We start from the raw sequence: 15,489 nt of genomic DNA on the forward strand, positions 1-15,489 counted from the left end.
GCCCTAGTTAGTATTAGCGCGTGCGCTGGTTCGTCGCGCGGGAGAAATGCGCTGCAGCCAAGGCCGAGGTCAGCGGCGAGCTGATAACATTCCTCTTTATGTAACGCCTCGTCACGGCATGTGTCACTCGACTCACTCGCGACCTTGCTCTAACACATGGAGCCGCTAGCCGCTGATAACACGCGTTACTCGGGTAGGGGGTCGATATCGACGCTAATAGATTAACATATTGACTTTTCTAATTCTTGAATGATATCATTTAAACAATCTACTGTCTTACACGTGGCGTAATCTTGTATCAGTTAATCTTTGTTTTGTTACATGTGATCAAGTTTGAAGCTACCTGTAACCAAGGTACCTGTCGATGTATCGTGTGATCTGTAACACGATTCCCTACAATTGGAACCATCGATTATCGAGAGTTTGACATATAAAATTTACTGCCAAAATAGTTTCTACGACGTCCGTTAGAGGCGCTGAACCAATTTTCATACAACATTTTTGGATAGCTAGCCGGTTGTAATCGATAGTGGTAGAGATCGAGGTAGGTACTGTTTGAAAAGACCTACTAGATACATACTAAAGAGAAATCAATTCCTCTCGTAGCCAGATTGAAGGCAAAGTTTGGCTGACGTATTGCCATTGAAACCTTGTCAAATTAATTAAAAGCTATGTCTCTTTTCAACTTCTAAAGACCCCATCTCGACATCCTAGGGCGTTCAAATCCTCGGGCAACTGAAGATGAGTAAGGAATTGTTTGCTCTAGTAGTCGTATTCTATCAAACCCGGGACCTCAGGATCAGTAGTAGCAACAAGTTCAATAACAAGAGTGTGGCTCGACTGATTGATTTCCTCGGCACGTTGTTCGTCACACGGCGTGAATACTGTGCATGTATTAGCCGGTATCAGCGCGACTGATCGCCGTGGCCGCGGCGTGACCGCAGCGTGACCGCGCCGGGCCCGCACCGAGCCCGCCACGCTGAGCCTAACATTATGTCATCGACGTGTTCGGCTCTGATTGAATTCTTTCATGCCAGTTTATAATTCAAGGTTAAACTTAGATGTGGATTTATAGGTAAATGCTTAACCCGTTGTTGCAAATCGTTCTTTCACGGAATGAGTTGTAACCTGAGTCCACCACGCTGAGCTAGTATAAGTTGGTTCACCTTCTGTCTTGTCCTTTAAAGATCTTATTCTTTGCTGCCTTTTCTTCCTGTCAAGGTTTTTTCTTTGTGATGTTTTCCCTCATAGTTCAAGCAAGCGATCGTTGAGTCAGCTAGTCAACTTAGCCAACACGAAATACAGTCCATAACGACATCGTAACTCATTCGTCGAACAAAGAAAAATTGAACGCAGCTTTAAATGCATGTGTAAGTGGATTTGAGGATGGTCAGCGTTATATTAAGTAGGTAAGCTTTAAAACAATCAGTAGAGAGTGAATCAATAGTAGTGACCGATGAGGGAGGGCTTCGATTTGCATTCTAATCCATTACGAGCCGCGGCTGGAGGGCGGAGGGTCAAACATTGAATATAAATGGAGGGACGTCCCTCAACAACTGTTCATAATCCACTTGGGCATAGCTTTTCATGCTTTATTGCTTTACAACAAGGAGGCTCTTCAAGAATTCATTTTGAAGCATTCCTTAAAAAATGATATTTAAAAATATTAAGTTCACTATACTTGTTTCTTCCGATATAAGGTAGACAAATTATTTAGCCAATGCCTAGTTTGCTCGTAGTGTAACTTCAGGACTTAAGAATATGCATTCTTAGTTTTCCAGATTATTATTAGTCAGTACCTACGCAAAGAAACATTATGCCTCAAATAGTACCAGAAAGTTCTTCAGGAAATATCAGACCAATTCGTAAAAGACAAAGCGCTACATGTAATGTTATAACAAAGGCACTACCGTACTGCCTAGTGACAGTATGTGCGCGGTAGGTGCGCGGTAGGTGCGCGGTACAACAGTCATTTAGCACACAATTGATCGCGATGACAATGCAAATGCACAAATGTTCGTTTTTACTTACCCGTGAGTAACGGACAGACTCCATACTGTACGACAGAGCGAGACATACACAATAATTTATTAATAAAAATATGAAAAAAATACTTAATTCATATTTGTGTGTAAGTGGGTATGTGTGGTAAGTCAGATTGTAGAAGTACATAATAATAATTAATGATTGTCTACCACTATCGATGCATTAAAAACTGATCAGCGCCTCTAGCGTATTTTACGGGAACTATTAGTTTTAAGTATTTTTTTATGTCAAACGCTCGCTAGTCGATAGCAACGAACATAGAAAGTCTCGCTACTGGGTACCTACTATGTGTAAAATCGATTCTGGAAATCTGCTATCTCTAGAATATCCGCAAAAGCACATAAGCTTGGTGTACATACATGGAACGGCAAGTCGTTATGTTTTTGCAGCAGTGTAACCACCAAGCTGGCTTGCTGCCGTGAATGATGTCAGCGCCACAAATAACTGATTATCCAACACTGCTCGCTATCTGGCGCAGGATCAGTACCTAGTATCTGTACCCACTGTACCTGTATCTGTATCTAATCCTACATCTATGCTAATATTATAAAGCTGAAGAGTTTGTTTGTTTGTTTGAACGCGCTAATCTAAGGAACTACTTGTTCGATTTGAAAAATTATTTCAGTGTTAGATAGTCCATTTATCGAGGAAGGCTATAGGCTATATATCATCACGCTATCATCACGCTACAACTAATAGGAGCAGAGTAGCAGCAAAAATTTTTACAAAGACGGGGAAAATTTTGACCCATTCTCTCTTATAAGCAAGCGAAGTTGCGCGGGTCAGCTAGTATATTATAAATGCGAAAGTTTGTGAGAATGTATGTTTGTATGTATAGATGTTTGTTACTCTTTCATGCAATTACTACTGAACGGATTACGATGAAATTTGGTATGTAGGTAGCTGAAGACAAATAGGCTACTTTTTATCCCGGAGTTTCGAGGGATTGGGATTTAGACGGGAACGGTTTCCACGCGGACGAAGTCGCGGGCGGCTTCTAGTACAACATGTATACAATATGTGGAATGTTCGTGACATCCTTGCACAAGGACTGAGTTACACGTGTCGGCTTGACACTGATAGTAGATAGTATGCTTGATAAGTTCTTGAAGATGATTATAGTCTGTAAATAGACCTTCAGCTATTTTGGTAGAATTTGTGTTGCTTGAGCTGTAGAAGAAATGTCGTGCCTCTGCCATAGTCGTGGGTTCGATTACCGTGGGGAGCAAATGTTTGTGTGATTTGAGGATTACACAATCATCAATTATTACAATATAACGGGTCTTAAACGCGATTGAAAATCAAAGATTAGGTTTCCTTACCTTTAATTTTCAATCGCGTTTAGAACCCGTTACATTTTAATATTACGTATACAAGTCGCGAGAGTTTAAATCGTTTAACACAAGCATCGTTTCGAATCTAGTTATACTTTGTGCCCGCTATTTGAATGTTTAAAAAGTCCCCTAGACAAAATAAGTAATATAATTACCTAAGGTCAATTTGGGTAACTTTGAATCATTTGGGTAACATTGACAGTGGGAATTTGAACAAGTTTCGATTATTTTTTCATATGAAACCAACACAATTCATAAAAGTTTGCAAAACTAAAATAAACCTTTATCAATTGTGTACTGAATTCTTATTTAATATACTACACGTGTAAGTACCAAAACCTTCGTTGGTAATTATCACTGTCTTATAAAACAGGGAAGTGTAATAATCAGTGACATAACAGTAGTAAGACGATGAAGGACAATTATTAGTGAATTTGTCGCCGGTGATAAGATAACAGTGCGAATATCGCGGGGTCAGCTGATACGCTCACTGATTGAAGGTCTTCATATCAGTGCGTTTCCTTATAGCAACACAACACCAAAATTGTACTGTGTAAGGTTGAAATTGAGATGAGCGGAGCGATGAGCGGGTCGTATAGCGGAGCGATTAGCGATTGTTGCTACTTACGTACTTAATACGAATGACGCAATAATTTTGAATGATTGTTTCTTTTTTATACGGTTGATATTTTATCATAATTACGATAACTTTAATATTAAACAATGTCTGTAAACTATTCGTTACAAGGAGTTTTATACCTTCCGTTTACCCGTTACCGTTTTAGTTTAAATGTTTTATATATTTTTTAGGAACCCTTAACGAGCTTGACTTTGGTTAAACTATACTACCTGACACTCTTCTCTCTTCTAAAAAGACTACAGAAATGTATCAAACATAGTAAATAGATTTTCATAATCGCTACATAAGATCGCTCCTCTTATCGCTATATCACCTGTCTAAGTCATATCACCTCGCGCTAATACATTGTCAACCTTGAACTAACACTCGCTTCAAATTCACAAGTATCATGCACTCCACAAGGAGAGGAAATATTGTAATGTTACAATAGATATCTATTAATAATGTGAGGTATTATAAGCTTATAACGATTTATAATAACAATATTTATAAAACCCACTGATTATATTATTATCTATATTTATTCTGAGACGGAACAGTACCTACCATCTAGAAGTCTCTCTTGGTCTTGACGACTGCTTACGCTTAACATAAAATATCCGTAACTATGAATTTCTGGATAAAAAATGTAGCCTAGATATCAGCTGTATCTCACTGCTATGCAAGGACCTCTCTCGTTGACTTCCAAACCTTGAGTCGCTTGCTGACTTTAGCGATCCTTTGGCTAGCCGTTGGTTTCAATACAAAGTTGAAGAATCACTATAGAAGTTCACTATCCTCCATATTCAAATCTTCGATACATAGGTACCTTCCCATAATTCCCTGCATTTTTTTAAATAATTTAGAACTTGGCACTGAACATCATTAATTTCAACCAATGCCCTCGCCCCTCATACAAAAGAACCAACTTCATTGTCACACAAACTAACCATACATGTACCTACACTACCTATAATAATATACTTACTTATTATAAGTGCAGCTATGAGTCACGCTGTACAAGCCGGCGGATGGCAACACGCTCGCGACTCGCTGCAGTTTCATATTAGGCCGAGAACACAACCACCCAAGGTCACGCTTAGAGGTGACCTCACCGAGAGGTTAGTGCACACGATACGATCACGACACGACCACTCGTGTATAAATTGATTTTCATTGCAAGGCAGTTTTCTTAAAAGTTTTAGTTAAGTTAGGGTTTTGTAGAGTATGTATATATTGAACTTGAAAATAGCAATGGAATAAAAATGGTTATTTGAATATTCATCCCCTATTAGGTGTATAGGGCAATTACTGCAGGTGTAATATTTACATACATACACATGACTCTAAAATGGGACTAAATATCAATTAAACTTTACTTATACATAATAATATTCTGTTTTAGAAAATGTCAAGTTGTAAACATGGAAACGATAGATGCATTTCAAATTGCTTATTAGTCAAAGAGATTATCTCCATTACTCTATCAACCCGACTGAAGTACAAAGCGCCCATTAATAATTGATTGTTAAGGGAAAAGTCTAGTCAATTCAGCACTTACCCTTCAGCTTAGGTGTCCTAAATATGAAAGTATGTTTTGCAAATTTACCCTACAGATTTACGTAACGTCGTGAGGTGTAAATCTCCGGTCCATTTAATGATATTGCAGTTCGTTACATATATTATATTATACAAGGCGGGTCCTTAAACGATGAGTTCATTATGATTTTATCACGCTTTTTGTTCAATTGTCACCAACTTTACTGAGACAATCTGTCAGCGGGCATCGTGCGTTTTTTGTCCTTTCAAATGGTAATTATATCACTTCACAAGCAAATTTCAAACTTATGTTTAACGCTATAAGGTTGGTTTTTCATTGAAAATAGGGTTTATTGAAAAAGGCAACCGATTCAATGAAATATTATCTGGGGGCACGGCAGTGCCCCCGCAAGTCGAGCAAAAAAAAACGGCACGGCCGTACCATCTTTTCTCGAAGCAATTCAGGCCATTTTCGACCCCCTATAATTTCGTTGTGGATAAAACAAGAAGCCTGAATTTTTAGCGACTTATCAGTCATTGTATGAACACGGTATATTGAAAATTTCAGTCAATTTGAACCAGAACTTTAAGAATGACAACTTGTTAAAGTTTTGAATTTTGTCACTCACTGATTCACTGACTCACTGACTCACCGATCATCAAAAGTCTAAGGCATTTCTAGCAGACTTAGAAGCTTCAAATTTAGAATACAAATAGAATTTAGTATCTTAATCATGGGAAAATTTCAATATTTTCTTATTTCAGTCCAGTTTTCTAAATACATTAACTGCAAGAATAACTTTGTAATCTTATACATTTATATAGGATTACAAGGTTACATTTGCAGTTAATGAATTAATTATTACTGTAGTATAATAGAAAATAATAGGTGTACATAGGTACCTACTGTATGAGGCATAACTTAAGGGTGTTTAGCCTATGAAACTGAACAACATTTCAATAGGAAAATATGTTGAATTATGAAAAAAATAACCGTCTTTCCATACAAATTTGACTTATGTTCGCTTTACAAAAAGAAGTGAGATGCCATCAAAAACATCCTGTAAAAAACCTCAAGTCTCGCAGCGTAAAAAGTGGTGAGATCTATGTAATACCAAGTCGATTAATCTGTTTAGTCTCTACTGAAAGGACCTTCTGTCTTAAGTTATTACATAAGTTATTATCATGCCAATATTAAAAATATTTCACGTTTAAAACAAATAAATCGACTTGGTCATCGCATGAAAACACAAATTCGCCATTAAAATTTCAGGAGCATTAATTTCTTTAAGATACTCATCTCAATCATTATATTCGGAAGGACCCTAGTGAGGAATTCGGTTGTTGGCCCGTCATGCTGTGCAGTGTGGTACATACTAATAATCAAATCATGCGATGGCCAGGTCGATTTATTTGTTTTAAACGTGAAATATTTTTAATATTGGCATGATAATAACTTATGTAATAACTTAAGACAGAAGGTCCTTTCAGTAGAGACTAAACAGATTAATCGACTTGGTATTACATAGATCTCACCACTTTTTACGCTGCGAGACTTGAGGTTTTTTACAGGATGTTTTTGATGGCATACATTTTTCCTGTCATTCAGTTAATCATACGACTGTATGGAAAATTTTCTGTAACTAATTGCAGAGCTGAGGTAATGGTTAAATAAATTACTGCTGCGGTTTCAATTGACATACATAATGGGCTGTTTCTGTACCGACTTATTTAAAGTAGGCTAATAAATGTGGGCTAATATTTTTAACGAGAATATCAGTATGTAGGCTACTTAGAGTAGTTAGTACCTTAACGACTTGGTAACTGAGATATTAGCATGTCATTAGTTTTACTAGATCTGTCTACTTTTGTAGTATATGTTTGGAATCCCCTGGCAAGTTAAAGGTACTAGAATGTTCCAAGAAGATAATAAAAGGTAAAATTAAACTGATGAAAATAAATTTATTATAAAAAGACTAGCGATGTCTTTATGTAGTGTAGGTCTAGCAAGCACATTTTTCTTTTAAATTAAGAGGTCTTATTAATATAACAGCCAGTCAACAACAGAGAATCATTAATTATGAAACTCGGCAACTGATTAGATACTCCTTATCGGTCTAATTTAATTAGCGTTGCAGATAAACCGACGACATATTAATGACACCAACTCGTTCTGTTCAACAAAAACTAAGGCATAATATTTACATAACCAGAAGTGTAACTAACTACAAAAAAACTGACCGCAAACACATTGTAACAAAATGGACGATCTCGCAAAGTGGTAAAATTCCGAGAACCGATGATGTACGCTCGCCCTTACAATGTCACGGCACAATGCTTCGATGGCGACAGTCTGTCTACCGACGCCGGCGACAAGGACGCACATACATCAACACACCAAGTGAGACAAGGATAGCAAACGTAGCAACAGCATGACGTCATGCGTGCTATCTCTGTCTATCTTCTTGTGTGAAGTGAGACAGGAATAATGACCGTTGCGATGTCCTTCAAATGTTCTAAAGCTATTTAAAAGTGTAATTATTTAGCAATTTGCAGGTGAAAAATGTAGTATTATGATAGGTTGATACGAGAGTAACAACACGCGATGTTCAACTGAGCATTTCATTAAACGTATTAGTGGTTGTATTGTTGTTTAAATTATTATTTGTTGGGTATTGTTTGACCTTTTTGCCAAGTTTTTTTGCGGTCTTTAACTGTTTGTTACCATGGCTTTACTTGACAATAAATGTACTTATTACAGGTTTTATGGTGAAGGGAAATATTTCACGCGATATAGCTAGGTACCTACTTCACATTTATGTACTTATGACATCTTCTTTAAATAACTCTTGCAGGTGTGAACTTTGCCAATATACACCTGACTACTGTCGTCATATCAGGTCATCGTAGTAGATTCTTGCATCAGACTGGCATTCCGAAAACTTCGATATGATTAATATTATGTGACGGTGACAGTTAAGGAAATAGTCGTAAGATAACCCTGCATGCCTAAAAGTTTTTTCAACAGTTTTTGAAGACATTTGGTACATTTCTCCAACTGGGTCTTGGTTGGCAAAGACTTGAGGCCTGATCTCAATCTGCATTAAGTCCCTTGCCTTAAACTATAAGGTGATTAAAATATGGAGCCTGGAGGGGTTTAGGATTACTCTCGGGGAGATACAGTGATAGTTCTTTTATTAACTGGAAAATTCGAAAACGCGGACATAATAATATCTATCGTCTTTTTCTTTAATATGGTCAAAATGAAATATTTTAAAGAATCATTGCTTTTGCTCGTAGATACAAGTCAAGAGTTCTGGTGCATGATCTTTAGACTCTTAATAAGTAGCTTCAGTTACTTCTATAATATAACTTCTATTGTTAAAGAGATTAAAGGCAGAACTTTACGCACACTCCGATAACGTTTTTATACAGTACAGCTACACTTACCCATATTTCTAACAAAGACAAGTAACAAGGAAACGAATCAGCTGATCGTTCCCGTTCCACTATTCACCACAACAATGCTCCCGGGACATCCCGGGCTCCCCGGGCAATCCCGGCCTCTTGCACAGAGCACCAGAGATGATTATCTTAGTTATTGAATAGCTGCTTGTCCATGGTGTCCCGGGCACATACAATACACACACATCACACAATAACCAACGGTTTTAGGGCGTTTCCCCATACCACGCATGGTGAAACATTGTAAAGGTAGGTACAGGCTTGTTGGAAATGTCATGGGAAGGATAAGGAATATCTGTAAAATATCTATTCGTTCATTTGTTTTTCTGTGGTGTACCTCATGGGTCCGTCAAGAGTTCCAAGAAATGCTCTACAGTCGACAATTCCACGAAGATTCGTGATATTTCTTTATGGAAAATAATTTAATTTTTCTGTTATTTCTTTCATTTCAGTTTATAAAAACATGAAAAATCTTCAAAGCACTTTTTTTTAAAATTCTATGTCATAATGATATTTGAGCGAAAAGTTAACTGTAATTTTGCAACACGTCGTTCAGTCAAGTGAGTACCCAGCTTTAAATTTTGCAACAAAAAAAATCTAATCACCTGCTCAGATTTGTGAATATCTTTTATATTAGTAGTTGTGAGTGCGTCAAGAGCAGGTTGTCTCCAGAGCTCAGGTTGGCACTTGCACGATTATACTAAAACTATTTATGGGATATCCCGCAGGTAATATTCTTATGGGACGCTAACTATACATTTATACAAGCGAATTTAGTATTTATGACTAAAGGAACTAAGTTTAGTATTCTATGACAATATTTTCGGGTAAATCTTAGAGGTAAAATAGTTTGTTAAGTAAATATGAGACGTATTTTGAGAAAAATAAGGTTGGTGTTTGTTTGTTCCATCAATGTGGGGTCCTCAACATTTTTTGTGGACTTACAAAAACGTGTTTTTTTCGCTGACACGCTGTCGATATATCACGTTCCTGACTACGTCTATTGTCAAGAGAATTTATTTTAAGTTTTTGTGGATATTTTTATAAGAATATAATACCTAGAGTTTTTTACACCATCGGTCACACTACGTTGCAAATTGTGTTCCTAATTTAAGCGAACAGATGCAGAAACCTTTGTTTGAAAATTGACATTTTTAGTTTTGATTATTTTTAGATGTAGGTTTTTTATGATGTCTATTAGATGACTATTTTAACTTGAATTACGTAGATACCGACCTTTTGCACTCTATTTTGCTGAAGATGTAATAAGGATAAGACTTAATGAAAGTCTAATGTGCAGAGATGTAGCTGTGCTACCTTTGTATCATACTTATGCAGGATGTATCTAGTTGTGATACCTTAAAAGCAGTATAAAGTATTCCTTTATAATATAACAGTAGAATTACTTGGTTTTACATGCATATGGGCGATGGTTTAATGTTGTACCAAATTGTGCTCTGACAACTTTGTAGAGAGCCTTGCCACGCTTGACTGATCTAGATCATAGTTAATAGTTCTGGCTATTTGAACTAAGCGTCTCCGTGCTTCGAAGGGCACGAAGAAAGTCGGTCCCGGTTGTTGTCAATTAAGATGACAGTCCTTCGTTAATCCATGTCAAAGGTCTTTCCGGCAGCTTGAACAACTTTGACACTAGGTTGACCACTAACCATACGAGAAATCAGATCAGAGTTCTCGGTATTTGAAAAAACTAGTTGTATAAAATAGACCACCTGTATAACTCTGCCAGCCGCGAACCTTCCATCCATGATTCTCTACTAAGTTATAGGACTGTAGAATCTTCAAATCTTAAATATTAATCATGCGGAAAAGCAATAATGTTACAAAGTTAACAAAAAGTTTAACATGCACTTAATATGAATTAATGTTCTGATGATTCATTGAAACTTGTACAAAAACTTATAAATATCAAGTATCACTGTAAAATATCAAGTTTTTATTATCATAATACGTTCTTATGATATTACATGATGCACACAAAAACCTTATAGGTTACGATGACAAATATGTTTATTTATAAAACAATATTATTTATAATAGGTACTTAGTTTTGGTCTGTCTTTTTAGGGGAGATACTGAAACAATTTATATGCAGTGCCTACTTTGTATTCCATTGTACGTACTACTTAGATAGGTATTTATCTCAGGCGACAACTATTTAAAATCCACTATGCTGTACATTGATTTCTTCCTCAGATTATAGTGATTAACACGTTACGTCAAAGCAGCAAATTACTGAAAAGTGACCCTCGAGTTGACGTACACTATTTATTAACTGAGATACATGATAAGCCGGAATCTTAAGATGGAAATCGACACTTTGGCCATTTGAGGAACGAATATCTTTTTATTGTAATTGAAGTTGCATACTAGTAATACAGTCAACATCTAACGATACGATACGACGATAATTTTACTATAAAAATACTTCTTATTCCTCCTGACCCTAAGAAATACGTGCATCCATGTGAGTACAAACATCTTCACTACTTATAATATTAGTGCGGGTAGTTCCCTCCTCCCGGGTCCCTCGCACAGTGTACACAGGCCCCTGGAGGACCCTCCAGCTATGTGCACCCCCCCCCGAGCTTCTTGGACCTTTTTCACGAACAGTTTGTTGACCAAAATCTCGCATAAAATCGGATCTGACGTGTGGAAATGTTACGCAAATAGAATACGAAACTGCCGGAATATGTTTGAAGATTCGAGTAAAAATCGCTGCCTCCTTTTAAAGCTGAGTTCTAAGGACCTCCCAGATTGATTTGGCATTAGTTAGTATTCCTTCAATTATTTCATTGCAAATGAATCAAAAAACCTAATAGTTATGGGAGATTTTAATGGACAAATTGGCACACAGAAAACGGGAGAAGAATATACCGTAGGAAATCACGGATGGGGCAATAGAAGTAAAAACGGCTCACGATTGGTGTCCTTTGCTATTGAAAATAAATTAAGCATTATAAACAGTTTTTACAAAAAGAAACCATCAAAGAAATGGACATGGATATCTCCTAATGGCCGGCATAAAAACGAGATCGACTATGTTATGTCTAACAACTTAAAAGTTTTTGAAGACCTGTCTATCTTAAGAAATTTTAATTTTAACACAGATCATAGATTGGTTAGAGCTAAACTATCAGGGACACGTGTTAAAAGACCAAGACAATTTCACAATAATATGAGAGCCATCGAGTGTATTGGCAACACTGATTTACTTCTAAATAACCTTGAGACATCTTTACAAGGAAGGGAAAAAGAATGTATATCGACTCAAGAAAAATACACCCGATTGCTCAAACAACTAAAATCACAAACTAAAAAAGCAAATATGACCAGTAAGACAGCGATATCATTTAGAAGTAAGCAATTATTACAAGAACGGAAAGAACTTATACAACAAAGAAAACATAGCAACAATAATAATGTCCAAAAAATTGCAGAATTAAGCAAAAAGATAAGCGAACAACTAAGAAAAGAACGGAAAGCAAAAAGGTTTGCAACACTAAAGAAACATATAGAAAAAACAGGCGGAATAAAGAAGGCCCTAAAAGAAATGAGTTACAAAAAGGATTGGATTCCAAATATGAAAAATAAGAACAGGGGAAAGACCAGCAAAAGACCAGAAATTCTACAAATTGCTACAGAATACTACCAAAATTTATACCAAAGCCGTAAAGGTGACCAAGTAATAAAAGAATATAATTCGGCAGATACGGACGAGATAAACACAATCCTTAAGGAGGAAACCATAAAATCAATTGAAACACAAAAACTAGATAAAGCACCTGGATCAGATTTGGTCACAAATGAACTGTTAAAAATAACGTTACCAGTGATAGCACCAAGACTAACAGATCTATTCAATGAAATCCTTGAAACGGAAACCATCCCAGAAGACTGGACTAAATCGACCATCATACTGCTACATAAGAAAGGAGACAAAGGCGATATAGGAAACTACAGGCCGATCAGTTTAATGTCCAATATTTATAAAATATTTTCTAAAATCATTCTACAAAGAATCACTAATATACTAGATGAAAACCAACCAAAGGAACAAGCTGGTTTTCGTAGTAATTTTTCGACCATAGATCACATACACACTCTAAGACAAATATTACAGAAATATAGAGAATATAATAAAACGTATTACATTGGGTTTGTGGACTTTAATAAAGCGTTCGATACATTGGAGCATGAGTATATATGGGACGCTCTAGAAAGGCAAAGGGTGCCAGCAAAATATATAAGAATAATTAAAAATGTTTATACAGCAAGCACTGCACAAGTTAAACTTGAATCTACGGGCAACGAGTTTCCTATTGAAAGAGGTGTGCGTCAAGGAGATCCTATATCGCCTAAATTATTTTCGGCGGTGCTTGAGATGATCTTTAGGAATCTAAACTGGACTAAAAACGGCCTCAACATAAATGGCGTGAATCTCAACCATCTACGCTTCGCAGATGATTTGGTTTTGTTCTCAGAAGACGCCGAAACGCTGGGACTAATGTTGCAGCAACTATCTGATGAAAGCGCCAAGGCCGGTCTGACAATGAACCTAACTAAAACTAAAATTATGACGAACGCCCAGCAAACAGTAAACAACGAACAAATAACAGTAAATAACGAACAAATAGAATATGTGAAGGAGTATATATATCTGGGCCAACTTATATCTACAGATAATTGCATGGAAAAAGAAATAGAACGAAGAATAATGAATACCTGGAAACGGTTTTGGTCTCTGAAAGAGATAATGAAGGATAAAGATATGCCAATGTCAGCAAAAAAGAAAGTGTACGAAATATGCATTATGCCATGTTTACTTTACGGGTGCCAGACATGGGCATTAACAGAACTACAAGAACATAAAATAAAAGTCTGTCAAAATTCAATTGAAAGAAGTATATTAGGTATAAAAAGAAGAGATAGAGTAAAACTGCAGGAAATTAAAATGAAAACGAAATTTAAAAATGTACACACGACTTACCGACAGCTTAAATGGCGTTGGACTGGGCATATGCTAAGGGAAAATAGAGACAAATGGACAAAGATAGTGACAGAATGGTATCCAAGGGGAAACAAAAGAAATCGAGGCAGACAAACAATAAGATGGGAAGATGATATCCGGAAAATAGCTGGTCCAGTATGGACTCGTTTAGCTAGAGACAGAGATGCGTGGAAATCTTTAGAGGAGGCCTATGTCAACAGACAAGCTGTTCCACAGAAACACCAGTTGCCGATAGATAACAACCAAGTTAGTTAGAAAGAATGTTTAATTTTAGGAAGTAGGCATGTCAAGAATATTTTAATGTTTATTTGTTAAGAAACAGCAATAAAGGCTATTTTATTTTATTTTATTTTTTATTTTATTTTATAGTATTCCTTCATTTGAAATTGATTAGTAATACATGATACGTGCGATATATCATATACTATCCTTATTATTATTATTTGAATAGCTTTAAATTGAGTTTTACAAACAAGTAGACTATGTTCGATACAGTTTTTATGAAAATTCGTTGGACTGATTGTCCGTGGAAACTCAACACACAAACAAACAGGCATACAGACTTTCATAACACTGTGTCCCTTTTATAATATACATACATACGTACAATATGTATTCAAACACCCCATCACTTTATGTCCTCTAGAACCAAACAGACGTTTGATTCTAACACATTACCTTCAGTTACAAAACATTCACAATTCTTCACACATTACATATTATTATTTCTTCACGTAAACATTTCACCAACGTTCATGAAGCAAGTTCCCATATTAATCGTGCCATCTCCAGTTTAGCACACCATCTCATTTGACGAGAGAGACAGAAGATGTGAGTTTGTAACATGTGTGAAAGAGATAGCACTATGTCGGGATGCGCCGGAGTGTTTTTTCAGGTCACGGGTTCAGTGTTCGCGCAATGCATTGCACATGTCATTATGTTCTTCAGTGGTTTGGTACTTTTAGTTTTATTTTATCGTTTGGTAACAGTTCTGCGGGTTTTTTTATTTAAATTACTTCAGTATTTAGTGCTGTTTTCAGAATCGGCTGGATATTTTTGAAGAGGGTGATTTAAATAATGAAGAAAAGTACATTAATGGTGCCGTATATGGCTATATGCTTTTAACCAGCATGCTATAAATCAAGATTTTCAGTCATTTATGCAATAGACAATGCGGAACATCATCTGCCTCGCTTTTTAGAGACGCGTTCATTTTTAAGACAATTACAAGTAGTTAAGAACTTAAGTATCACAACAATATCGTTCCTAAGTCACCTATAGTTTTATCTCGTATTCGTTAATAAGAAACTCCTATTTAAAGGATACTGATTTGTCCAAATATAAATCAACCTAGCAACGATGCATAAAATGTGTAAATAGAATAAATGAATAAAGGCGTTAAAAGCGAAATCTTCCACATTTATATAAATAGTGAACTACTAACAATGGTCTGTGTT

Source organism: Anticarsia gemmatalis, chromosome 16, assembly GCF_050436995.1.
Source record: "Anticarsia gemmatalis isolate Benzon Research Colony breed Stoneville strain chromosome 16, ilAntGemm2 primary, whole genome shotgun sequence".
NCBI lineage: Eukaryota > Metazoa > Arthropoda > Insecta > Lepidoptera > Erebidae > Anticarsia > Anticarsia gemmatalis.